This window comes from Neovison vison, chromosome 1 (assembly GCF_020171115.1).
Source record: "Neovison vison isolate M4711 chromosome 1, ASM_NN_V1, whole genome shotgun sequence".
NCBI classification, from domain to species: Eukaryota; Metazoa; Chordata; class Mammalia; order Carnivora; family Mustelidae; genus Neogale; species Neogale vison.
Genome location: NC_058091.1, coordinates 177,935,677 through 177,962,383, shown reverse-complemented (window position 1 = coordinate 177,962,383; position 26,707 = coordinate 177,935,677). Strand labels below are relative to the sequence as shown.

At 41.7% G+C, this 26,707-nt stretch overlaps 1 protein-coding gene across 1 annotated transcript in view; it reads right to left on the bottom strand.

The window, feature by feature from the left end:
* LOC122916393 (synuclein alpha interacting protein) overlaps window positions 1-26,497 on the bottom strand; it is a 236,251-nt gene extending 209,754 nt beyond the window's left edge. The window contains exons 1-3 of the mRNA XM_044263735.1: window positions 26,170-26,497; window positions 21,004-21,264; window positions 18,665-18,848 (exon numbers count right to left, since the gene is read on the bottom strand). The gene's annotated coding sequence lies outside the window, so the exon portion shown is untranslated. The remainder of the gene's footprint in view (window positions 1-18,664; window positions 18,849-21,003; window positions 21,265-26,169) is intronic.
* Window positions 26,498-26,707: the final 210 nt, after the last annotated feature.

Sequence of the window (26,707 nt, the reverse complement as noted above, 5' to 3'; positions counted from 1 at the left end):
GTACTTGGGGTAAGTAATGTTGCTTTAAACAAACAACCAAACAAAAAACAACCTTCACTCTAGGCCTAAGAAGTCAAGGGGAGGAAACTGCTATCATAATAGGGGGCAAAAAAAAAGAACTGGGCAAAGAAGGCTGAAATCTTTAATTTCCTTGCCAGCTCAAGTCAACCTGAAGGAGTAAATGGAAATAAAAGCCTGAACTTCACTCTCTTCTTCCCTCGGGTATCCTGCTGGCACTCCATTGGTCAATCTTACCACATCTCAAAAGGCAAGGGAGCCCACAACTCTGAGTGTAAGTCAGCCTCCTGGTGTGCAGAGCGTAGCAGAATGCAGGAAGGAAGAACTGGAAGAGATCTAGCACCTTCCTATTAAAATCAACCAGTAGCTAGCCAGTGGTATGAAATAGGACTGAATGGTGACAGATGGTAGCCTCACTTATGAGCAAAGCTTAACAGAGAGTTGACGAATCACTGTGTTGTATACCTGAAAGTAACACAACATGGTATGTCAACTGTACTTCGATTAAAAAATTAATGGCGGCTGTCGAAGAGGTAACTGCCTATGTTCTCCTCTATGATTTTGATAGATTCTTGCCTCATGTGAGGTCTTTTATCCATTTTGAGTTTATCTTTGTGTATGGTATAATAGAATGCTTGAGATTCATTCTTCTATATATACATAGCTGTCCAGTTTTCCCAGCACCATTTATTAAAGAGACTGTCTTTTTTTAAAAAAAATTTTATTTTTTTATTGACATATAATGTATTATTAGCCCCAGGGGCACAGGTCTATGAATCGCAAGGTTTACACACTTCATAGCACGTACTTTCCCCAATGTCCATAACCCCATCACCCTCTCCCTCCCCCCCTCCCCCCGGCAACACTCAGTTTGTTTTGTGAGATTAAGAGTCTCTTATGGTTTAACTCCCTTCCAATCCCATCTTGTTTCATTTATTCTTTTTCTACCCCCCAAGCCCCCCAAATTGCATCTCCACTTCCTCATATCAGGAAGATCATATGATAATTGTCTTTCTCTGATTGACTTATTTTGCTAAGCATAATACCCTCTAGTTCCATCCACGTCGTTGCAAATGGCAAGATTTCATTTCTTTTGATGGCTGCATAGTATTCCATTGTATATATACAACACATCTTCTTTATCCATTCATCTGTTGATTGACATCTAGGTTCTTTCTATAGTTTGGCTATTGTGGACATTGCTGCTATAAACTTTTGGGTGCACGTGCCCCTCTGTATCACTACATTTGTATCTTCAGGGTAAATACCCAGTAGTGTGATTGTTGGGTCATAGAGTAGCTCTATTTTCAACTTTCTGAGGAACCTCCATGCTGTTTTCCAGAGTGGTTGCACCAGCTTGCATTCCCACCAACAGTGTAGGAAGATTCCCCTTTCTCTGCATCCTCGCCAGCATCTGTCATTTCCTGACTTGCTAATTTTAGCCATTCTGACTGGTGTAATGTGGTATCTCATTGTGGTTCTGATTTGTACTTCCCTGATGCCGAGTGATGTGGAGCACTTTTTCATGTGTCTTTTGGCCATCTGGATAAAGAGACTGTTTTTTTTCCACTGGATAATTTTTCCTGCTTTGTCAAAGATTTTTTAAAAAAAGATTTTATTTATTCATTTGACAGAGAGAGATCACAAGTAGGCAGAGAGGCAGGCAGAGAGAGAAGAAGGGAAGCAGGCTCCCTGCTGAGCAGACAGCCCAACGCGGGCCTTGATCTTAGGACCCTGAGATCATGACCTGAGCCAAAGGCAGAGGCTTTAACCCACTGAGCTACCCAGGCACCCCGTCAAAGATTATTTGACCATAGAGTTGAGGGTCCATATCTGGGCTCTCTACTCTGTTCCACTGGTCTATGTGTCTGTTTTTGTGCCAGTACCATGCTGTCTTGATGACCACAGCTTTGTAGTAAGCCTGAAATCAGGTAACATGATGCCCCCAGTTTTGTTTTTCTTTTTCAACATTTCCTTAGTAATTTGGGGTCTATTCTTGTTCCATACAAATTTCAGATTGTTTGTTCCAGCTCTTTGAAAAATACCAGTGGAATTTTGGTTGGAATGGCACTGAAAGTATAGATTGCTCTAGATGGTATAGACATTTTTACAATGTTTATTCTTCTGATCCATGAGCATGGAATGCTCTTCCATCTTTTTGTATCTTCTTCAATTTCTTTCATGAGTGTTCCGTAGTTCCTCGAGTATAGATTCTTTACCTCTTTGGTTAGGTTTATTTTGAGGTATCTTATGGTTCTTGGTGCTATAGTAAATGGAATCAATTCTTTAATTTTCCTTTCTATATTTTCATTGTTAGTGTATAAGAAAGCAACTGATTTCTGTACACTGATTTTGTATCCTGCCACATTACTGAATTGCAGTATGAGTTCTAGTAATTTGGGGGTGGAGTCCTTTGGGTTTTCCATATAAAGTATCATGTCATCTGTGAAGAAAGAGAGTTTGACTTCTTCTTTGCCAACTTGAACACCTTTTATTTCTTTTTGTTGTCTGATTGCTGTTGCTAGTACTTCTAGTACTATGTTGAACAACAATGGTGAGAGTGGACATCCTTGTCGTGTTCCTGATCTCAAAGGGAAGGCTGTCAGCTTATCCCTATTGAGAATGATATTTGCTGTGGGTTTTTCATAGAAAGATTTTATGAAGTTGAGGAATTCTCCCTCTATTCCTATACTTTGAAGGGTTTTAATCAGGAAAGGATGCTTTATCTTGTCAAATGCTTTTTCTGCATCAATTGAGAGGACCTTGTGGTTCTTCTCTCTTCACTTACTGATTTGTTCTATCACACTGATTGATTTGCAAATGTGGAACCACCCTTGCATCCCAGGGATAAAACCTCAAACCCAACAGACACAAAACAGATAATTACATCAAAAAAAGGGCCCAAGACATGAACAGACACTTCTCCAAAGAAGACATGCAAATGGTTAACAGACACATGAAAAAATGTGCATCATTATTAGCCATCAAGGAGATTCAAATCAAAACCACATTGAGATACCTTGCACTAGTTAGAATGGACAAAATCAATAAGACAGTAAACAACAAGTGTTGGAGAAGATGTGGAGAAAGGGGAACACTCTTAGACTGTGGATGGGAATGCAAGTTGGTGCAATCACTTTGGAAAACAGTGTGGGGATTTCTTAAGAAATTAAAAATAGAGCTCCCCTATAACCCTGCAATTGCACTACTGGGTACTTACCCCGAAGACACAGATGCTGTGAAAAGAAGGGCCATCTGTACACCAATGTTCATAGCAGCAATGGCCACAGTCACCAAACTGAGGAAAGAACCAAGATGCCCTTCAATGGACAAATGAATAAAGAAGATATGGTCCATATATACAATGGAGTATTATGCCTCCATCAGAAAGGATGAATACCCAAAGGACTGGAGGAGATTATGCTGAGTGAAATAAGCCAAGCAGAGAGAGTCAATTATCATATGGTTTCACTTACTTGTGGAGCATAAGGAATAATACAGAGGATATTGGGAGATGGAGAGGAGAAGAATGTTGGGGGAAATTGGAGGGGGAGACAAGCCATGAGAGACTGTGGACTCTGAGGAACAAACTGAGGGTTTTGGAGGGGAGGGGCTGGGGGGTTGGGTGAGTCTGGTGGTGGATACGCATTACATGGAGCACTGGGTGAGGTGCATAAAGAATGAATTCCAGAACACACACACACACAAATTAAATTAAATTAAAAAATAAATCTTTAAAAAAATTGTGGATTTTAAAAAAATCAACCAATGTCTATTCAACAACCACACTTGAAGAATTCATTTCCAAAATTCCATCATCTACATAGATTGAAATCCAAGGAAAATTTTCCCATGGCAATAGACTTGCTAGGTTTTAGGACATTGCTGAAGTAAAGTGAAAGAAACTTGACCTTTGCTGGCGTAAGATGGGCACTCCAATACTGACTTCATCTTGGCCTAGATGTGTAACTTTGAACAAGTCCCTCTGGTCTCTGATACTCAATGGTGTCCATCAGCATGGTGATGAGAGTCATGTCTTTTTTACTTTTGTTATAGGATGGTCACTAGTATAAAATTATCTAGTGTATCTGAAAATATTCTATGAACTGCAATACACGTGAATTTTAATTTACTTTGCAAAAATTTTTCTGAAGCTATGACATTTTCAACCTTATTATAAGCCAAAATGTCTTCCTTTGAAACGGAGGTCCTATTATCAAAGTTGTTTGGTCATTTAGCAGTTTAGACATTTGTATCTTATGGAAGTGAGTAAGCGCTCAGAGCAGATACAAAAATTTTCCCCAGGGAATTTCCACTTTTCTTCAACACATCAAGATCTTATAAGTAATGTTATATACAGAAAGAGACTGCATTGTTCATTACTTACATACAGTTACCTCCAAAGAGAGGGTCTGGCTTGCCAAGAGTACTGCTGATCTGGCTCTCACTAGGGAGATAAAGACATGATGCAAGAGGTACTGCATTAAGGACCTCTGGGTATTGTCTTTTTAGCTCTCTCCCTCTGGAACTCTGAGCTGGCTCCAGAAGTTATGGAAAGCCATTAAAAATGCAATCCATGGGGTGCCTGGTTGGCACAGTGGTATTAGCCTCTGCCTTCGGCTCAGGTCGTGATCTCAGGGTCCGTGGATAGAGGCCCCAATCGGGCTCTCTGCTCAGCGAGGAGCCAGCTTCCCCTCTCTCTCTGCCTGCCTCTCTATTTGTGATCTCTCTCTGTCAAATAAATAAATAAAATCTTTTTTTTAAAAAGTGCAATCCATAGGTAACTTGGGATGTATGCTCTGAGCCCAGTCCAGTAACAAGAGAGTATTCTAATTTGGAAGACCTTAACAAACCTTTCTAAGAACTACCACAAGGAGGGGTACCTGGGTAGCTCAGTGGGTTAAGCCTCTGCCTTCAGCTCAGGCCATGATCTCAGGGTCCTGGGATCCAGCCCCATATGGAGCTCTCTGCTTAGCAGGGAGCCTGCTTCCTCTCTCTCTCTGCCTGCCTCTCTGACTACTTGTGACATCTGTCTGTCAAATAAACAAGTAAAAAATCTTAAAAAAAAAAAAAAACCACAAGGAGATAAAAACCAAAACAAAACAAATACACAAATACACACACACACACACACACACACACGAATTAGACAAAAATGTAATAAAAACAAACCAAACAAACAAACTTGTAAAGGATAGAAAAAAGAGAAACCTAAGCAGGAAAATCAATTTACCTTGAAATTTAAAAACATGTAAAATGACAATCCTAATAAAAAATAGTTTTGAGAATGTTTAATTAAAAACTAAATATAAATGAATCAAATACTTAAATAAGCTAGAGGGAAAAATGAGAAAAACACAAGAAACTAGAAGAGGATTTAAAAGATAAAACTAGAATTTAATTCATTAGAAGAGAAAAGCACAGCAGAATATACATGTAAACTCAAATCTTACCTCTTTGGAAATTCTAATAAGAATAAAAAACCGTGAAAGAGACCAAGAATTAAAAACTGTGGAATGATAAAGAGATTAAAACTTTTAAAAACAAAAGAACATTCTTATGCAAAATAATTTTTAAAATCAATACGGGCATGACACAAAACCTCCATCCACATATGCCCCATCCTTCTCATGGACTTTGACTGAAGACTCTAAATAAAGCAGAAACAAACAAACAAAAAAAAACAAAAACAACCTACTTGAGAACCCTGAAAAGCAAAAAAAAGCAGGCAGATTGTGGAAAGGAGTCACAGCAGGGAGAAGTGATTGCATAGGGATGAACTTCTTTTTCCTCTTTTCTCTTGTGGTTTTGCCCCAATGGCAGGCTGTTTTCTGGAGTGCTGTGATAACTATGAGTGGTGAAAATTCCAAGAAATATCCCATATAGCTATCTGGTCAGAGAGGTGAGGGAAACAAGTCTCTGGGGCCTGGAGAATGAGAAGGACCCCACGGGGAAGAGAACTAGAGAGGGCAGGCCACAATTCTCAGTATGACCTGTGCACGTCTAAGTGCTTCATGAGGTATGGGCGATTTTTATACCCATCCCCCAGCAGCTAATAGAGCAGTGAGACAAAGAACCTGGGGAGATACAAAAGACCTGAATAACACTATCAACCATCTTGATCTGATTTACTGAATACTACATTCAAAAACTGGAAGATACACATTTTTTTCTCCCCAAGTGCTCAGAGAACATTGATACAAAGAGAGATCATATGTAGGGCCATGTAACATGTTCTCATAGAAGTAAAAGTATCAAAACTACACAAAGTGAGTTCTTCGACCATAAAGAATTAAATGAGAGAGTAGTAACAAGAACACATCTTAGAAAGAGCCTACATATCTGGAAATTAAAATAATAGTAATGGGTTAAAAATGAAATCATGGGGGGGCACCTGGGTGGCTCAGCGGGTTAAGCCGCTGCCTTCGGCTCAGGTCATGAACTCCGAGTCCTCGAGTCCTCGGATGGAGCCCCGCATCGGGCTCTCTGCTCAGCAGGAGCCTGCTTCCTCCTCTCTCTCTCTCTCTGCCTGCTTGTGATCTCTCTCAATAAATCTCTCTCAAATAAATAAATAAAATCTTTAGGAAAAAAAATTAAATCATGTCGATAATTAAGAAAACATTTTTTATTTGTATTTATTTATTTATTTGAGAGAGAGAGAGAGAGAGAAAGGGAGAGCTTGAGTGGTGGGGGAGGGTAGAGGGACAGGGAGCAGACTCCCTGCTGAGCGGGGAGCCTGATGTGGGCCTGGATCCTCAGAGCCTGGGATCATGACCTGAGTGGAAGGAAGATGCTTAATGGACCGAGCCACCCAAGTACCCAGATATCTTTTTTATTTGAATGACAATGAAAATATAGCATTTCAAAATCTGTAGGATGCTGCTCACACAGGGGTTAGAGGGCAATGCTGCTTTAAATGATTACATGACAAAGAAGAAAGATCTAAAAGCTAACTTGAGTTTCACTTCACAAAACTAGAAAAAGAGCAAAGTAATATGGAAGGTAAGAGCACAAATCAATGAAATAGAAAGTGGACAGTAAATAAAGCAAAACCAAAAATTGGCTCTTTGAAAAGATCAACAAAATTGACAGAACTCTAGCAAGATTAATCAAGAAAAAAAAAGAATAAAAATCATCAACATTACTAATTAAAAGGGTTACCAATAATAGAACAATAAGACAATGCTATGACTAACTTTATGCTAGAAATCAGAATATGGAGATAAATGAATAGATTTCCAAACAATACAAGATACCAAAGTTAACATAAGAAAAAAATAAATGAGTAACTCTATGTCTATTAAAGTAATTTGATTTGTTACCAAACCCCTTCCAGAAAGAAAAAGTCTAGGTCTGGATGGCTTCACTGGTGGAGTCTATCAAGCAGTAGAGGAAGAAATAATACCAATATTACTCAAATATATTTTTTTTAAAAAGAGGAAGAGGGACCACTGGCCAACTCTTTTGTAAAGCTAATATGTATGGTCAACTGAGTCTTGGCAAATTGCCAGTGCAATTCAATAAGAAAATGATTTTAACAAATATTGTTGGATCAAATGGATATCCACAAGGAAAATAGAAGCATTACACCTTACATCACATGATACCTAATATTTAACTCAAAAAAGATCTTAGACACAAACATAATACACAAAATGAGAAAACATCTGAAAGAAAGCATAAGAGAAAATCTTTGTGACCTTGGGATAGGTAGATTCTATCTTACATAAAATAGTGACACAGTATGAAGCATTAAAGAAAAATTAGTAAGCCGGATTGCCTCAAAATTGGCAATTTTCTTCCTGAAAGACATCACCAAGAAAACAAAAAAAAAAAGGCAAGCCATGGATGATGGGAAACTACTAGCAAATCAGGTATCAGACAAAGGACTTGTATCCAGAATACATAAAGCACTTCTGTAACTCAATTATAAAGACTAAAAACCTAATAAAAAAGTGGAAAATTTAAGAGAACCTTACAAAAGAAGCTATATAAATGGTTAATAAACCCATGAAATGATCAAGTTTCATTAGTCATCAAGGAAATGCAAATTAAAACCACTGTAAGATACTATTTCAGGGGCGCCAGGGTGTCTCGGTCTGTTGAGTGTCTACCTTCATCTCAGGTTATGATCTCGGGGTCCTGTGATCGATCCCTGCATCCAGCTCCCCGCTTAGCAGGGAGCCTGCTTCTCCCTCTCCCTCTGCTGCTCCCCTTGCTTGTGCTTTCTCTCGCATTCTCTTTCTCTCTCTGTCAAATAAATAAAATCTTTTAAAAAAGAGAGATAAAACTCTATACTCATTAGAGTGGTTAAAATGAACAAAAACTGACCATACCAAGCATTGACAAAGACGTAGAAAAAAACAGAAGTCTGAAAGTACTGCTAGTAAGTATATAAAATGGTACAATTACAATAGAAAAGAACTAATGAATGAGCCACGTGTCTTAACTTCCTGTTCGCATTTATAAGGAAACCTTTTAAAAGAGTCTATATCTGTTCTCCAAACTCTCAAGTTTGCATTACCACTCCAGTCAAGCTTTTTAATCCTTACCAACTTCACTTAAGCCTCTCTTGCCAAAATGACCAATGAACATCCTCTCTACAGAATATTTGTGTCCCTCCAGAATTTATAGGTTGAAATCCTGATTCCCCAAGAGGATAGTTTTGGGAGGTGGGCCTGTGGGAGGTGTTTAGGTCATTCTGGCAATTTGGCAATTAGTGTCCTTATAAATCAGAGCTCAGAGACTTCCCTCACCCTTTCTATCACCTGAGGACACAGCAAGATGACAGCTGTCCAGGAACCAGAAAGTGAGTCCTCACCAGACAGAGCATCTGCCAAGTGTCTTGTACTTGGACTGCTGAGCCTTCAGAACTGTGAGAAATACATTTCTTATCTATGTCCTTAATAGCTTGAATGAACTAAGATATTGGTACAGAGAGTGTGACACTGCTTTAACAAATACCAAAATAGCTCTGGAGTCTGGACATTACACAGTGGCTGGAGAAGTTTTGAGGTTCATTCTAGAAAATAACCTGTATTGCTCTGAACAGACCACTGAGGATGACTCTGTTAAGTACTCAGCAGAGGAGGAGAGCTATAGAGAATGCTTTAATCTTCTTACCTAATTTCTAAATAATCCTGAACAGGACCTTGGTAGATATATGGACTATGATGCCCATTCTGATGAGGTCTCAGAAAGAAATGAGGAACGCTGCTCATGAAAACCAGAGAAAAAGCAATCCTTGTTATAAGAATAATCCTTGTTATGAAGTGTCAAAGAATTTGACTCAACTGCATTCCTGTTCTGGTGTTTGCGGAAGGTAGAATTAGTGAGCAAAGAAATACACTATTTAGTTGAAGGAATATCCACGTGGAATATCCACGCCAAGTGTTGAAGGTATGACTTGCCTCCTTCTGACTGCTTATAGTAAAATGTGGGACAGCTGGAATGACCTAAAGATGGAATCGTTAAGCAAAAAAGGAAGAACTCAAAGATCTGAGAAATGCTCAGCCTATCCACGTTCCGAAAAATAAGGACAGCAAGGGTGGTCCACCCTCACTTTGATAAAGAGGATCAGAATATCTGTGCACCAAAGATTGAATCAGCCACCTCAACAGGAAAACTGGCCTTTGGACAGAAAGGGAAGGAGATGGGAAGGAAGAAAAAAGAATTCAGGCTTCAGGGATTTATAAGACAAAACCCTAGAGGTGTTTACCTGTGAAAATGCACTATTCTTCAAGCAAGGTAAGAACAACCCTGACAGTGATTCAGAGATGAATAGCACCATCTCCTTATTTACAAAAGGGGAGGCCATCTGCCCAAACTGTAGGGTTTCCCAGAGCCTTGGGAGGGGTCCCACCCCAACCTGGGAAAGGCTCAGATGCAAGATTATACCCCAGCGGGTCCACAAGGCAGGAATTCCACCACAGTGTGTCTGGAAAGTGGGACCTTTGCCCCACCTGGACTGGAGGGTAGACATGAACCCAAACAAGATGATACTTCAGCATTAAGATCTCATGAACTTTGTTGAAGTTTGGACTTATTTGGGACCTATTTGGACTTATTTGGGGTGCCCACCCACCCCTCCCTATTTTTTGTTTTGTTTTGTTTTTCCTTTTTCTCCTTTTTGGACTGGAAGGATCTATCACTCTGGATTTTCTGTACCTCCTAACAGTTCACACATGTTCCTACCTCCAGGCCCTTGCATTAGCTGCTCTCTGTCTCAATGTTTCCTGCTCAGGTTTTGGAATAGTTTCCATTCTCTTCTTCAAATTCTACACTCAAATATCTCACAAGACACTTCTTTGATGATGTCAAACACAACTCCCTAGACTCTTATTACTCTTACTCCTTTACTTCAGAGAATAATATTTAATTTTATTTTCCCCCCAACTCCTTCAATGAAAACCTGACTTCAGGGATTTTGTGTTTTCCACTTACTATTGTATTCCTGGTGCCCGGAACATGGTAGGTACTCAATAAATACTTGCTTTCAGTTTAAGACTAGGACTATTTATCTCTAGAAAGAATTACGTGGTGCACTCTCAAATATTTGCTGTCTCTTCCTGTTGGGGGATTATACACCCCTCCCCATGGAATTCAGGCATGGTTATGTGACCCTCCCAGGGCAGAAGCCCTAATAGCATGTGATTCACCATGTCCCCTTTGCCACTCTGCCATAATAACCAGCAGTGTTCTAGACAGAGGCTGTTCTGTCAGCCTGAGCCCCAGAGAAAATGCTGTGGAGTTTAGCTGCTGTCGATCATACGGATCTGCAGCAAGCACAGTAAATAAACTTTGCTGTATTAAGCCACAGAGATTTGGGGGCTGTTTGTTTCCACAGTATAACCTAATTTACCCTGGCTGGTACAGATACGTTGGCAACTGTGGACAGAGAGAGGGCCCAAGAGTACCTAAAACATTTTTGACAAATTACCTAAATTTGCCTAAGGTGGTTCTTCCCACCCAGAGCTTTGCCACCACAACATTTTCTTTGAAAAAATAAAGACCCAACCAAACAAGACAGCAATGGTCCATTTATTGTGACATAGTTCAAAGTTCTTATTTCTTCATGTTTTCATGAAAAAGCATTTTAAGAAAAGTAACTGAAGTATTTTGGGGATTTGAAAATTGTTTCCCAAGTGTGGAATATCTTAACATTGAATAAGAGATACAAATAGTGCTGATTCCAAAGCTTTGCCTCATACGGTGTAAGAATCTCTGGGACTAGTGTCTTCTAATCTGTAGAATTTTTAAAATTCCCCCACTGATTATGATGTAGCTTGTCTAAAAACCAGTCTTTGAAGTAAATGTTTCTATATTTATAAGCCTAAAGCCAGAGCCCACTAAGAGCCCATATTCTACCCCACTTAAAAGTGTATCCAAAGGTATACTGTCTATAAACCTCACTGATTTGCAACACTTAAATTGCCAATGAAAATTTTTGTACAGTAACTTTCTAAAGAAGAAAATATTTGCTTTAGTTTCAGTTGCCATTAAATGGGAATGGTTTATACTCTATACAAAATTCTCAAGGTAGTGTCTCTTAGAGCTACCCTTTAAGGGATGGATTGGACTAAGAATGCCATTATAAACCCAGCACAATTGCTTTCTGTTCAGGCACTGTGAGACTGACTTGGATCCAGCAGGAGGATTTCCTTTATTAAACCACAATAGGAGTTAGTTGTTTATATCATTTTATAAGCTATACTTCAGATAAAGTAGTAGCAGCTACCAAGAGTCCTACAGGAAACAGCAGATTTTTATTGTTATGTGTCCGCATTGGATGTGAATGCCACATGGGTGTTTCCAAACCCAGGCAATACAATGAAGTCTTGCCTCTTATTCAAAAAAGGCCTTTAACCCCATTTATACCTCGCTCCAGGATTCCCTCCCTCACAGAGATGAAGAAATGAAAGAAAGGGCTACAGCCTTTTGAACTTTTATTTGACTTTGATGGCAGGGATGAAAGTCTCAGAAAATTAAAATGCTGGAGGAGGGGGTGTTTGTGCCTCTAATGGTTAGAGAAAACATACTTATCTAACAATGCTCTGACATCAAACCAGGAATCATACATCAGTTTGTAAGACGTTTACTTTTAGGAGCAAGGGACAGTGTATACTGAATGATCCTTATCCAAAATGAGCTGCACAGTGCAGTAAGGGTCATCAAACCAGAAGAAAAGCTGGGAGTGGTATCATTTGCTGGATAGCAAGGATCCGTCTGTTTGCTTTGGCAGTGAGTCTCAGCCTCATCCGGATATATATGCAGCATTCAAGGAAAAACAGATAAACATCTACCATTGCTCACAAATGGAGAGAACTGGTCTACCACATCTTGGCTTCTTTGCCTTCATTTTTAGTAAAGCAAACACGAACGAGATTTTTCATTCCCACGAAGTAACTAATTACTAGTTAAGTCATTTCAAGTCCTAGCATTACTACAAAGAAAAATAAATTCCTTTCTGGCACCACCTTAAAAGAATAATTTCAAGTGGATTAGGCTCCTTTAATCTAGATGAACATAATAATACCTTCCCCCCCCTTTTTTTTAACTATCCCTCAATCAAATCCCTCCCTATCCCATGATTTCTTCATTCCCACTTAAAAATAGCTTTTATTTTTTTGGATTTTATTATTATATTTTACCCACACTAGGCAAAAGTACAGATTTTAGCAAATTACCTGCTTAATTTAGAATAAATTTACAAATGAAAACACCAATGTTTGAATTAATCAGGAAACTGATTAGATAAATATATTTCACAAACATGCAGGCAAAGAGACAGGGACAGAGAGACAGACAAATAGGATACCTAGACTGTTACCTACAGAACAGTAGTTGATTCTGCTGTTTTGCCATTTTTTCTGCTCAAATCAACCCATGAATCAAATGAAGCTGAGAGTGGACTAGAAAATTTTACAAGTTTCTGCTTTTCTGGAATTTTAATTCATGATGTTTGTAACTAACTACTGTTTTATATTCATTCCCCTCCTCCTTATTATTTCAATTGACTGATTTTAATACTTAAGGGATCAGAGGTTTATCATAGGCTGTAGTCACCTAAATATAGTTATGAAATGTTGTTGAGAAAGGTGAGAACATTCCTTCAGGTCTTAAATCTATCCTACTATTTTGAGAAGTGAAATGTGCCTCTTCCTTTCCCATACTCCCAGCAGCTCTAACCCCTACACAACTGCCCATCAAACTTCAGCTTCTCCTCAAAGATGGTCAATGAAGCAAGGTCTTTTTTCTCTACAGAAATTTTCAAGAACCCTTCCAAAAATTCACTTTACCTAGTGAAAATGTTACTTAAGGTAAAGCTGCAAAGAACACAGATACTTTAGTTCTTATTTTTTTATCTATAAGATCCAAGGCAAAAAAAAAAAAAAAAAAAAGATGAACTGTTCAAAGTTTTGTAATTTTGCAGTGTGTAGTTCTTTGCTAACCTATGCTAATTTTGAAATCTGAAGAATTAAAAAAAAAATCACCCACTTCATCCTCTATCTTGTTTCAGAGCACTTCATAGCCTTTATTTCACTTGTTATATGTATAACTTAATATTTATGTAACTATTTTTTATGTTACTGTATCCTATCCTATTCCCTATTAATCTACCTACAAGTTCCAGGAACACAAGAGTGGGCCTGTCTTAGTTACTTCTGTGTAATAGATTTTTAAGTAAATGCATATATTGATTTGAATAGGTGAGTGGCTCAGAATAAGTGGACCTGTCTCTACAATGAGGACAGAGACACCATTTGTATGCTTAGTGAACACAATCTGTCCTAACCATTTACAGGGCTTTATCCTTCGTGCATGGATCAAAGCTGTGACAACATTTAGACAGTGGTCTGAAAGTTGAATGCTCTTTTTGCTAACTTTTAAGAAGTTTCCAGAAATAATGATCCAAGGAAAACCATGAATGAGTGCACCTTCTGTTAGACACACACAGGATAAGTTTCTGAGAGTCTGAGAAAGCACTGGGACATCCTGAGCAGTCTAATACAATATCAACACATTAAGAACCTTGTCAGGGGTTTTGTACACTAGTCAATCTCCTTGTATCATTTTAAACTTGGAACCATGAATCAAGAACTTGGAACAGTCTGACAGTTTAAGTTACATACAAACAAGTTAGCTTGCCACAGCTTCATGGAGGCTGGCAGAGGATACAAGATTCCTGGATCAGAGATAAAGAACAGCTTATTGCACACAGAGATTGCGTAAGATTTCTTTGCTAGTAGCTCCAGGTTCCACAGGGCACTGCGATGGAAGCCATAACCCACGAGGACATGCAGTGCTTTATGCCACTGTGGTCACACCTGAGCTCAGGTAACCTGGATCTTTGATAACGGGCAGTAAGCCTGTCCATGCTTTGCTCTAGAGGCAGATACTTAGTGTCCAAGACTGTTTACTCCTTAGAAATCTGGCCCAGAAGAAAGGACTGTCAGTATTTTTCACAAGATAGGCAGAAACTTGAGAGACTCATGGAGAATTGTCTCTCAGCGCCCCATCTCCTGTAGGTTTTTCCCTAGGGACTTCATTAATGTAAATGAGACACAAAAATATGTCCAAAGAAATACACAAAGATATATGTCTCCAAGTATTGTCCATAACACATACACATGCTTATGTCAGGAGGATTGAAAGCCAAGTGTCCAGCTCCGAAGAAAGGGCAGGAGGTAAACACTCCTTCTCTCTCCTGGCTTTGGTGTGTCAGATGGGAGTTACAGAATGATGCCAAAAACAATGATGAGGAAAACCCCAAATATGCTGTTATTCTCTCCTGTCAGAATATACTGTCATTTGGGGCAAGTTAAATCACTTCTCTTTATTCTTATTTGGAGCTTATGAAAGCCAAAATAACCCTTTCAAAGGCTACTTCACCTCTGCCTAACACACAGCTGCTTTGTTCTCCTCAAAGGCCAGAGAAGACTCGAGAGCAAGAGTTCAGACGTGTCGGGGGTTGCAAGGGTGAAAGAAAAAAAAGAAGAAAAGCCATTTGTCACCTGTCAAGCAAGGACCTAGGAGCGCTGACAGGGAAATCTTGAGAATCTGGCTCACTCCTGCTCCTGCTAGTGCCTTTCTACTCCAACTGGACAGAATTGGGGAGATTTGAGTCAAAGGGAACCTCAGGCCTGCCAGACAATTACATCTTTGTTGTTGTTGTTGTTTAAATAAAGAAAACAATAACACCTTGCCTTTGTCCTTTAGAGTGGGAGGCCTTCCCATACACCAGGCTCTTAGGGCACCCAGATAGGGAAAAGGGTTTTTCAAGTGCAGTAGGAAGCTCGTAAGGATTTATAAACTGTTTCATCTGTCAGAAAGTATTTATGCAGACTCGGTACTTAGAATGAATTATTCTTATTAAGCAAAAATTCGGAAAATTGCTTCAGTCTCTCCAGAAGCTCCCTGTAGTCTATCAGAAGCTAAGACATCCTATAAGCTTACAAACTCACGGGGAAAAGAAATTGCACATCTGTATGGACAGCTGTGGGGAGATGAAAAAGTCCTAAGAGAATGCGGCTCAGCTTTGCTCCTTATGCTGCTGGGCTGGGTGATTTCTCCCTTCTCATCCCCTGGAGAACATAGGCAGGACTTCTGGAAGGACTGCATCTCAAGGATAGGTACCCTTTCATTTCCCCATACACAGTATACACACAGTTACAGAGCACCCACGCCTCTATTCAAGGGTTTTGCGGGAATGCGAGGCATGGCATAGAACATTCTACATAACCCGTTTTATTAAGTTCTAGCAACAATCCCAACAGGTGCTGCTGTTAACCCCCCCACCACACTCAGCTCTCTTAATATGTCAATTACAAGTTTTAGTCCTCTCCCCAAACCCTTCATTTCTTTTGCCCCTTTTGCCCTCATCTTTCTGAATTCAGAAAGCCTTATCATTTCTAATTCTTTCTAAATCTGCCCAACACCCTCCCATGTAGGGCTTGGCACACGGTGAAGTCTCCAGAAATATTTGTTGAATGAGTTTAGAAAGCAGATGATTCCGACCCTACTGGGCTCATTAGCGTCAAAACCATTCATGGCACACATCCTGTCTTTAGGATGTCCCGTCTTTGTGCTTTCCTTTGAATACATAAATTCCCACATTTACACCTTAGAACATCTGCTTCATCAGCCTGTGATCACCAATATACCATGCCAAACTCACTGGAGCTAATGGCTCCATTAGAAAAACATTTTAGAAGGCTAAGCTTTTTCCCAAAGTTCTTATTTATTTATTTTATTTATTTTTTTTTAAGATTTTATTTATTTATTTAACAGACAGAGATCACAAGTAGGCAGAGAGGCAGGCAGAGAGAGAGAGGGAAGCAGGCTCCCCACTGAGCAGAGAGCCCGATGCGGGACTCGATCCCAGGACCCTGAGATCATGACCTGAGCCGAAGGCAGTGGCCCAACCCACTGAGCCACCCAGGCACCCCCCAAAGTTCTTATTTAAATATTCAATCCACATTCCTAGAAACTTCTCCAGTCAACATGGCCGTTTCCTGAGACCCCATTGATAATATTTATTAGATTTGCATGTGCTTTCTGTCAAATGAACATCATTCTCAGAGAGATCAGATTTAGGACATGAAGTTCCGGTACTGCCCAGTGTCTCACAACCATCTTTAAAGCAAGAACTAAGAATTAAGAAGAAGGGTGAGCAGAGAGAAAAGATCTTATTTGCATACAGACAATTTACTAAATGTTACATAAATTATGTCTGAAAATGAGACCACATCACACAACCAACATTTATTGATAAATGTTTTTCATAGCTTATGTCTACTTAGTTACTCTTGGCTATCTGCCCTCGTTTTTCTCTGTGTGCACCTGTGTGTGTGTGTGTCCTGACAGACTACTACTGTAGTCTGTAATTCTGTGGCCAGTACCATCACTGAACACTAAGACCTGACTGGGAAGAATGAGACAGCTCCGGCCAGCTCTACCATATAAGGATGTAGTCTTGCTTTTAGTGGCTCTTTCTCAGAATCCCACTTCTACATTGTGAAAGGTCACAAAACGGTGAGATTTTTCTTCAAGAAACCCAGAATTCTCATTAAATCTGGCTACTCCTCAAACTCCTCTCTAGTCAAATGATCCTGTTGGAAATGGAGCCAAGGAAGGAATTTCACTCCCTGATTTTCATCACACTTGTAGCTCAGAGTCCTAAGTGGACTTCGAAATACTAGACACATTCCAGCCCGTACTCTGGGGTCTAGACAGTGGAAGTGCATTGAAGGGCTCCATAGATGGTTCAGCAAAATTCTTGAAAGTGATTTTTGCCTTTCCAAACAGATCTTTGCCTCCAACCACCCTCCATTACCAGGCCACATCCTTCCTAGGCATTCTTCCTCCTCCTCAGAGTTCATCAGAGACCGTCTTTTCCTCCTGCATCAAATTTAAGCTCCTTCTGGCTTGTGGGACCCTCTGTACATCTGTGTCACCCTTACTATCTGGCTCCGAACAGATTTTGAGGTGGGGATTTGCATGTAGGAAGCACTGGGCCAATTGGGGAATTCTTATCTTTGGGGAAGTGAGGGAAGCCGGATGAGGGAAGCAGCTAGAGACGTTGGGCCATGATATGGTCAAAGCAGAGGCCTCTGACAATTCCGTGGGATGTGTGGAGCTAGAATGACCCCTCAAAATGGGTTCTTCATGGAAGCAAGAGGCCCAGCCCTTGTATCTTAAATGCCATCAGTTACTGGATACAGGCTGTCCCTGGAGGAAGGATGGAACCTTGGCCCAGGGGGCTCCTTCAGCTAGAAGCAACTTCTGGGGGAGTCTCAGCAGAGAGATTGAACAGACATCAGTCTAAGCATCTGGGGAGCGGTTGTTTTAGTCTTAAAGCAAGGACCTGGGTGGTCTACCGTGGCATCCAGCATCCCTTTTCCTTTTCTTCCCCTGTATTATTATTATTCTCTCATGTATTATTCTCTCGGTTTGGTCCTGCCGCATTAATGGAGTCTCTGGTTGAGAGTCCTAGGTCTTTGCCCCAGCTATTTCACTAACCTTTTCTCGAATTCAGGTCCCTCTCTTTCTCTAACCTGTTGAGGTATTATATCTTCAGGTCCCTGCTTTTTGTTACTCTGGCTGGGTGTTGCCTTATCTGCCTATCTTCAGTCTGTGGTATAAGTTAGTGTTTAAATCTGGCATCTCATCTGAAGCAGCAGTGTCATTGCTTTGTGCACCTGGGGGGTGGGAACAGTAAGGGAAGAGAAAGGGCATCTGTCCCCCCATATGGATTATATATTCCTTGAGGGCAAAGACCTGGTTTTAATTTCTCGTGTATTACACAACATATTAAGAATGTTCTGCACAAGGGAAATGCAGTGTCTTCACACACACACACGCAGGAAATACACATACAGCAGTTAGCTGAGCACAATTTTAGGCACTGGGGTTTCAATGCTAATTAAGAAAAAGGTCTTACTCTTCAAGAATATTACATTCTGTTAATTTAGAACTGAAAGTCAGTCTGCTACTTATTCAACCTCAACATTCTGTTAGTCATTATCTAGAACGAACAGTAATTATAAAGAACTCTAATAGTCAAATCTCAGGTCTTCCTTATGCTGTGATAATAAGTTAACCTTGAAATCTCAGGGACATAACACAATTCTCACCCTCATCGTACCTTTATGGGGGTTGGCTGGCTTTCCTCCATCTTGGAGCGATACCATCGGGAACATGTAACCTCCACATTTTCCTCCTCAGGAAAGAGACCATGAAAGCACAGCACCTCTTAACTGCTTCAGTCCTGCTGCTCTTGGTCGTGGGCTATGATGAGGCACATGGTCTTAAAATCAATGCAGAGGAGGCTGGGAAATGCAGTGGAACAAATAAATCGGTATTGAGCACTAATTGTCTCTGCCACAAGAGTCAATGTCTGTTAAGTACTTCTATACAGTTCTAAGCGCTTAAATGTCCCGCACCCAATTCCCCGGGAGGGGGGAGAAGGGGTTGGGAGCAGTTTCGATACCAATAACCATTCTTAGATCCCAGCTGGGTGTTCTACAATTTCAGTCAATTCAGACACTCTCTACCCAAATTCCACAGGTAAAAGGCTCCATCCTAAAAGACAGCCCCCTCCCCACTGAGATGCCCGTTGCCAAGTCCAGGACACCTGAGCTTAAGGAAATACATTAGGGTTCGAAGCTGACAACCAAGAATGAATTCCTGAGATGTCTTTGGTGAAAAATGGTGGTTTTATGAAAGCACAGGGACAGGACCCATGGGCAGAAAGAGCTGCACTGGGGTCATGAGGAGTGGCCCATTATATACCCTCAAGTTGGAGAGGGGTTAGGGATAGCCTAAGTTTCTAATGAATTTTGGAAACAAGGTTTCCAGGACCTTGAGGGGGTTAGCTTTTGTTGGGACAAGGTCATTTATTACCATCTAATAAAACCTTAGTCATGGGACCCTTCAGATGTCTATCAGTGGGTCATATGCTTGTTTGGGGGATGACTGTCAACACGTATCTTTGGGGGTTTTGAGATAAAAGAAGTTTCCAAAGGAAATTTTATATGTTAAAGTAGACTTACAGAATCCTGCAGGTGGGTGGGAAGGCAGGGGAGAGACTCAGGCTAGGATTGCCTTTTGCCCTTAGCAAAGAATTAACCTCGAGGCACTTGAGTCCCTAGAGAAATGTCACTCTGCCTGTTTCAATGACCTGTAGTAAGGAAATTTAATAATTTTTCTTCTGCCTTTGTTTCCCATATCAGCTGTAATGGAAGTTCCAAAGACTTCTTAAGACAGAAGCTTTGCTAGAGCAGCTCATAGAACTCAGAGAAATAGTTCACTTACCAGATTACTGGTTGTTAACAAAAAGACAGAACTCAGGAACAGCCACATGGAAGAAATGCATAGGGCAAGATATGGGGAAGGGGTTCCGAGCTTCCATGCCCTAGAGAGGTATAGTTCTCTCCCCAAACTGCCCTGTGTTCACCAACCAGGAAACACTCAGAATTGGTCCTTTTGGGCTTTCACAGAAACTTTGTTACACAAACAGGATTAATGAAATCGTTGGCCATTGGCCACCAACTCAATCCAGCCCCTCTCTGTCCCAGAAGGCCTCGGGGTGGGACTGACAGTTCCAACCCTCAAGTCACCTGGTTCGTTCTCAGCAACTGAACTCTCCCTTAAGTGCTTCCAAAAGACACCTCATTAACATAATTAGAGACTCCGCTGTGGTCCCATTTCCCTTTGTGAAATTCTAAAGGTTTTTAAGACCTCTGTGCTGGAAACAGAGACACAGGCCAAATCTATATTTACTATAAATCACAGCATCACAGTGCTTCATGCTGATTACACACAACCCTACAAAGTGAATACTGATATTCTTTTACTGATAAAAAGAAGAGGAGGAGTAATTTAGCCACAATCCCACAGGTAGTAGTAATTGGTGCAGGTGGGCTTCGAGTCCACCTTGTAAACTCCAAAGTCCATGTTGTTTCCACCAACTATACTTTACAAATACAATAAAGACTAAAAGAAAGGCCTTTCTTCTTTTAGGACAGATCCTTGGGAACTATCCTGGAGAATTACACTGCTGTGCCTTGCAAATACTAATCCAACCTACTCCTGAAGTGTCCCTCCTCCTAATCCTTCTTGTGAGTAACATCATTTCCTGAGGCTCTGTGTGAGAACACTTGGGATTTTTCAATTTCTGCTGTTTCTAACCGTCATTAGTATTTAAAACATTTCAATGAGCTCCCTTTGAACTAATAAGCCATAGGAGTCTGCCAAGAGCCTCACTATTAAATTGCAAACTATTGCTGATTAAAGTTTTATTGTCCCGTCCCAATTGAAAGAGAAAGAAAAAAATCCTCACAATAACATGTCCAGAGGCTATCGAAATTCACCCGTTCTTTATGAACAGGAGTCTCCTGTGGTTTGGAAAAACAAAGTCCTTCTCAAGGGTTTGGATCTTATGTACAAACCTTTATTCCTCCGTTCTACTCTGACTCCGCCTACCTTCGTTTGCATGACAACGAGGAGACCTTGGATGATTGGAATTAGGTATGTTTTAATGATGGGCTCAGAAGCTGGATTAACTGGAAATGCCTGCCCTGGATGGCGACAGAAGAGCCTCTACTGCCCCCTGCTGGGCTCCTAGTTTCCATCTGGCTACACGGTCCTCCATCTCAGACTCTGGATCTCTGGCTTTTGGCTCCTGTCACAGGCTAGATGCCCTCTGACATTTGTCCATCTTGCTGTTTCTGTTTCGATGAAACACTGTTATGAAAAAGAGATTAAAAACTTTAAGCTTCAGCGTCATGCTAATTCATAAACAAGGATAATCACTAACCACTTCTCCACAGAGCTCAATTGCTTCCAAGTGTTTTTCATTAAACCTAAGTGAAAACACTTCCCACGATGCAATTTTAAGGGAATATTATTAATCACATGCCTTGATTAGCTTTGGACAGTGGAATAAGTGACTGGCTGAATAAAGATGATTCACTTCTTTCTGAATACCCTCATTATACAAGATGGGTATTGCGGAAGGTTTTGGATTTCTGAAAAATATAGTGAGTTACATATAGGGAATGCTCTTGCAACTGTATATTCATTTGCAATGTTTGGCATTTAATTTCATCTGGCTTTATATTTTAACCATCTGATTATAGAGGGATTGTTGATACGGACGTCCTCAGGCTCAAAGGCAAAACATTCCAAATCTTTCCACAGTGTTTAAGAGAATAAACAATTTACAATACAGATTTTAAAAATGAACAAAGTCTCATAGTAGTTAGAAAACTCCTAAGTATGCAGTTTTTACTGGCTTCAAACTCTTAATTTGTTGTGTATTCTCTGCCCTTCGGTTATGTAAAAACACATGGCTGTGAAAAACAAGATGCCGGGGTTCCACAGAAAGCAGAAAATGTGCAAAAGGATTGTTATCGGCAAAACAAACAAATTAGCACGGGTGGGTGAATGGAACTCAGGGTTGAGGATTTGTGATTTTAAACATAAATTGCATACTGTGTTTCTGGGAAAGAGTCCCTTTTGGGAAAAAATGCTGATTCTTCCTGAAGGGATGTTTTCAATTTGATTCAACACAAAGTAATAGCCTACAAAAATTATTTATGGGATTTGACCTGGTTGATTCTAGAATTCATCTAGAAGAGGAAAAGACCTGGCAAAACTGTGGAAAAGAAGGAGGTCTTTGCTAGATGACATCAGAATATGCTGGAAAGACAGAGTTGGTAATCAGTGTGATAACACTGCAGAGACAGCCAAGTAGATCAGTAGAGCAGAATGGCACATCAAAAATGGTCATATTTATAGATGGGATCAAATAGTAAACTATCCTGGAACACTTTATTGAAGAAAAGAGTTAGAGCCCTACTATATACCATAGAATCATAAACTTGCAGGTGTCTTAAGGGCCAAACAAAAAACCCCTAAATATTGTTAGAAGAAATTGAAGAGTCGGGGCACCTGGGTAGGTCAGTCGCTAGAGTCTGTGGATCTCAGGGGAGCTCAAGCCCTGTGTTGGACATGGAGGCTACTTTAAAAAAAAGAAGAAGAGGAGAAATTTAAGAGTCTGTGTAGTCTTGGGGCAGGGGGAATGGAGAGGCCTTTTAAGCTTGACATTGTACTCAGTAAGCCTAAGTTTAACATACTTGACCACATTCAGATGTTTAACTACTTCCTGCTAAGATGCCTTTCTTCCAGATACAGCGTTGCCTACTGTGGGATTTAAGGAAAGCCCATAAAGCTCCCTTTCATCTCCCACCACACTTCACACTACAGTGCAGAAAGGAAAGGACTGAGAACCAAGTACCCTTAAACCTAAGCGAGGCCCCACGTACTCCAGGTCAGACCCACTTTCCTGACCCACACAACAGGAAGTGGTCTTGAACACTGCCTCCTTATGAAAGACTCCACATATAGACACCCCCCCCCCCAGCCATTGATTAACTAACTGCTTCTTGGCTTTTCTGTAATCGTTTGGCTTCGCCCTTCCCCTGTTAGACCCTTCCCCCAGTTAATTGTTTAACCGCTCTCTTGCCTTTCTGTAACCGCTTGGCTTTTAGGGGGTGATACTGGTCTCCTGTTTAAACAGGATACCTTATGTGCATAGTCATGTAGGCAAGGGGGGTCGCCTAAGTATGTGGACCTAGTCACGTAGGCAGGATGTTTCTCTGCTAAGTAATAAGGTCAACTCCCCCTCCTCACTCCCCCTCCCCACCTTTCTCTTCGCGCGCCGGGGTCCTTCAAAGCCAATCTACAAACACCGAGTATGCCTTACATTCAAACCAGCCAGTAAGAACCTTGTAACTATGTTTCTGCTTCTGTACGTATGCGCTCGCTTCCCCGAACCCCATAAAAAGACCCTAAACAAAGGGCTGGCGCGCGAGTCTTCCTAAGACTTGATCGCCCGCAGGTACCTGTGTCAACTCAATAAACCTCGTGCTGTTTGCATCTGATCAGTGGACTCGGCTTGGTTTTTGGGTCCGGGGGTCTCCTCCTGAGAAGGGGTCCATTCCGGGGTGCTTGGAGCCCCGGGGGATCTTTCACTTAATTGGAAGTGGAAACAGCCATTCTCCAAAAGACCATCAGCACTCATCTTGTTGGGAATTATACCCATTCACTTAATACACTTTATCCAGAAATTCAGGCTTCCCAGGGCCTCATGGAGACTCTTATCTGCATACCGATCTGGATATTCCCTAGTCCCACTTTCCCCAAACTTGCACATATCTGTGATTCCCATAATAGCTTGCAGAATCTAGTGCAAAATGAAAAGGTGGGGTCCCTGTTTCAAAATTGAGTAGGAATTTTATGATGGTGACAGTGAGACATTAAAGCAAGCATGGGCCCCTTCCGTGTGCAGATGATACACTCAGTAGACTGCCCATGTGTTCATCCCTAAACCCTTTCTTTATTGCTTCATAGTTGTTATCAGCAAAACGTAATCTCAATTTCTTCTCTATTTTTTTTTTAAGATTTTATTTATATATTTGTCAGAGAGAGAGAGAGACTGAGAGTGCAAGCACAAGGAGGGGGAGCAACAGGCAGAGGGAGAAGCAGACTCCTCACTGAGCAGGGAGCCTGATACAGGACTCATTCCTAGGACCCTGGGATCATCACCCAAGCCAAAGGCTGGCGCTCAACCGACTAGGCCACCTAGGCATCCCTCAATTTCTTTTTTTTTTTTTCTTTTTTTTTTTTAAAGATTTTATTTATTTATTTGACAGACAGACATCACAAGCAGGTAGAGAGGCAGGCAGAGAGAGAGAGAGAGAGGAGGAAGCAGGCTCCCTGATGAGCAGAGAGCCCGATGCGGGACTCAATCCCAGGACCCTGAGATCATGACCCGAGCCGAAGGCAGAGGCTTAACCCTCTAAGCCACCCAGGTGCCCCCTCAATTTCTTCTCTAAATGTTGAAAAGACTTCTTCTTCATACCCTAATTCATTTTTAGCTGTCCCCTGAGGACACTGAAAGATTCCCATACCCTATATTTGACAGTGCCTGGGGATGGGGCAAGCATCCTCTTTATTCCCACGTGCTCTCCCTTTTTAGAACTTTCTCTTCTTTTCCCCAAACTCCTGTTGCTTTCAAACCCATGCCATCCATCCACATCACCTGTTACCTCTCCTTGTGCTCATCTGCATACCCCCCTCTGTCCAGCCAGCATGGGACCCCAAAAAGATACTCAAAAAGTAGGTACTGGGAAAGTTGATCTGCGATGTGTGAATCATTTTTCAAAACAAAACAAAACAAAACAAAAAACTGGGTAGAATACAAATTCAACTTGCCAACCGCATTATAAGAGTAGGCACAGTTTAAGCAAATCACTCACGAGATCTGGATCTTTGCATTCTATATTCCGCATAAGTTTTCTCAGAGAACCGGCCAAAACGTGGTCTGTTGTGAAGCCAAGCTGATATTTATACCCTAAATATTTACGATTTCTTTGAAAAGCTGGCAAGGGGACGAGATGAGGGAGTCACTCGATATGACTTCAGCTGTAAATTCATGTCCCTTTTATAGGTTTGCTGCTAGAGTAAGCAAGAAGAGAGAAGCCCGCTGGCCAGGCCATTCCTGTCTTGCAGGGTCAGGATATGTATAATCATTGCTTCCACATGCTGCCCTCTTCTGGCCAGAGTGCTTACTGGTGGAGCAGAGAGACAGGAGCTTGCTTGGGGAAGATGGGAACAGAGGCCTGGATACCACGCAGGAATGACTAGCCACATGAGACAAACGGGGGAACAAAATGGGACAAGTCCATCTACAGCCCCCCTAACCTTCACTGACTCCCCGTGTCTCCTCCTTGATCTTATCCAACGTCCACCTGAAAAAAAACAGTCAAGTCTTAGAACTCCTCTGACTTTGCTTGAGCAGCTTACTGCAAGCTGAGGGCTTGGAAGAGTGAAGGCACCATTGTCAGGGCCCCTCTTCTCCCTCACACATAAACTCCGCAGGCACCCTTTCTCCTGCCTCACCTGCTCCTCTGACTTGCTGTGCCTGTCCCTGTCCCCAAAACCTCCACTCCCAGCAGACCTGCCTTTGGAACCCGCCCCCAACCCCTGCGGAGCCTTCCCGGGATGGCACCAGGGGGTTCCCCTCGTTGCTAAATGGTATATGGAATTGCTTTGCCACCTGCTGAATCTGGGTTCCACATTGGTGATAGAAGCTGGGAAGGAAGCCTGTTTAAAGAAAGAAGAGAAAAAGCTCCTTCTGCCAGGACAAGTAACTATAAAGAGTGAATTCTGATAACGTCTTTTTTACAGTGGATGCCACAGTCGAAAGCCTCCATCCCTCTGGTCTTTATCAGGGGCAACATTACTTCCCAACCCAAAGGCTGCAGATCTCCCCTGTGTGTTTTGCTTTAGAGCACATCTAGGAAATGCTGACTGGGGACCCGCATACTGGCGTTACCCACCGAGACTGCTCTTGGTCAGAGGCCACCGCCACCAGGCAGACAGCCTGGGTGTGGGGGGGAAACAGAGGTATTAATGTGCTAGCAGGCCAATAATGGGCACACTGGTTAGGAAGCTGGGGTCTAGAAAACGCATCCCAGATTAAGGCAAAGCCCTTGCCTTATCACGTCATCGGGAAATCCTGTGGACAGGCCCCCAAGCAGTAACAAGGAAAAACCAGCTGATTTGAATGCAAACCAAACATACCGAACTCTGTAATTCTTGGAGCAGCCCACAGTTCCTGCGGTGTCCTTCTTGGGGTGTCCTTGGGGTCCCCCTTGGGGTGTCCTTCAGGGCCCCAGCTGCCTCTACCTGTTCATTCTCTCAGGGCCAGCTCAGGCGTCCCTCGGCTACGAGGTCTTCCTAATCGTGTCAGCTGCCCTGTCGCCCTTGGCTGCAGGACTCAGGGCCCGTCCACCACCATTGGGCACGAGGACACGCGCTCTGGGGATATTCACACGCGTTTCCTCGGAGCCTGTTTAATCCTCTAGCCGTGTTCTCTGGCCCTCCAGGGCTGCATACCCCTTGGCTTGGCCGAAACCACCAAGCTCTGAGTCCTCGTTAGATGACGTCACGAATCCCCGCCCCCCGCGTAGAGGATACTGAGGATGAGCGGCGAGACGCACCTGCCCCGCTGATCCTGCGCTAACTGCTGGGCATGCGCGGGGCAGGCTCAAGTGTCTCGCTGCTGCGTTTGTCGCTGTGTAGGCTTCAGCTCCCCTCCTATTGTACAGATCTACCCCCC